This window comes from Stegastes partitus, unplaced genomic scaffold (assembly GCF_000690725.1).
Source record: "Stegastes partitus isolate 25-593 unplaced genomic scaffold, Stegastes_partitus-1.0.2 Scaffold396, whole genome shotgun sequence".
NCBI lineage: Eukaryota > Metazoa > Chordata > Actinopteri > Pomacentridae > Stegastes > Stegastes partitus.
In genome coordinates this window covers 388154-390052 of record NW_007578127.1, presented here as the reverse complement: position 1 = coordinate 390052, position 1899 = coordinate 388154, and positions in this window count along the sequence as shown.

Genomic DNA, 1899 nt, shown 5'->3' with positions numbered 1-1899 from the left:
AATCACTGTGAGCTCCGAAGGTCCCGGATGTTGGGAAAAATTAGGGTGTGATGCTGCCTTCATGGACCGTCGGACACATCAGAATATCAACTGTCACACCGTCTGGGAGCGAGCGGTTTTTCCATTTACTGACACTTAATAGTTCTTGTATAACCACATACTGTTAAGAGCTGACAGCATGGAAATTGTATTATTACTGTATAAACGGTCAACTGTAACTTCTTTGTTAAAAGGGCTCATACAACAGTATACTTCCAGTTTTTTGTTTTTCTCTTTTCAAGGCAACAGAAGCTGACCGATTATTAACTGTCTACCTGTAAACAAACAAATAAATTTAAATGAACTGAAACTGAAATTAGATTGGGCTATGGGCATTAATTTTGTTTAAACACTTGGAGGGGCACACATTGCTGCATTCTAATGAATTCCTACACTAATTTGTGCTTTTCTGCATCAGTTTTGATGAAACTGTCCACATTGCTTTCAAATCATTGATTTTCCTGTATATTAACTTTTCTCATTTAATATTATGTTTATCAAGTCAACAAATATAGACAAGTTTTACTGTTAAGTTCTTTAAATATCCATGTGAGGATTTCTATTCATGCTGTGGCATATCTGTGGTTTGGGAATATGCAAGATTCAAGAGTTTTATTGTCATATGTACAATTTTTACTATTTTTATATGAGTAGTTTCATGTTATACTATCCATCCATTATCTATACACCGCTTAATCCTCTGTAGGGTTGCAGGGGGGCTGGAGCCTATCTCAGCTGACTCAGGGCGAAGGTATGGTTCACCCTGGACATGTCACCAGTTTATCACAGGACCACACAGCGAGACAACCAAGCACACTCACATTCACAGCTACCGGCAATTTAGAATCACAAGAAGAAGGAATCAGAAGGAATAAAAATTCCATAAAACAACACAAACTACCCCCCACCCCAAACATCATGTTATAAATGAAGGACTCAAAGACACAGGGTTTGAGAAACTGAGGAAAAGCTATCCTAAATAACATATGCAATGAGGAAAGAACAGCTGAGATAAAATGGAATGAATTAAGATTAAACAAACAAATGAAAAAATCTATGATTAAAATTTAGACAGACACAGTCGTCCTCAAATTTATTCATACCTTTCCATTACAGAAAAGGCAAAATTCACAATAGTCACTCAAATAACTAGAAACTGAAAAAATGCTAATAAATAAAAATTTGCTAAATTATAATTTAGTGAAATAAGACATTGCTTCTGAATTGTGGTTGAAAAGAACAATTAAAACAAACAAACAAACAAACAAACAAACAGAACTGTCCTGGACAAATTAGAGCACTTTGCTGATGAGAAGTGGGCCAAAATCAAATACCTGCCAACAGGTGCAGAAGTCTGATTGAGAGTTACAGAAAACACTTGACTGCAGTGATTGCCTTTGTTTGCTTATTGTTGTTATACCTATATTATCAATCAATCAATCAATCAATCAATCAATCAATCAATCAATCAATCAATCAATCAATCAATCAATCAATCAATCAATCAATCAATCAATCAATCAATCAATCAATCAATCAATCAATCAATCAGAACTTTATTGTCATTGCACATACAGAGCAACGATATTTCTTTGAGCTATGATTCAAAAGCAATGTCATAATTTTCATTACATTTTAATTTAGTATTAATTTTGTCAAATTCAACTTATTTCAGTGAATTTGAAGATGACTGTGGAGGGCGAACTAGAAGTTAAAATTAAAACAGAAAACTGAAAACAGAATAAGAAAAATAGTTGCGGTACACTGAGAAGACTAAAATGTATAAATAAGTGAATAAATAGAGAAATCAATAAATAAAATTAGTTATAAGAAGAGTATTAAATAAATAAAATCCATCAA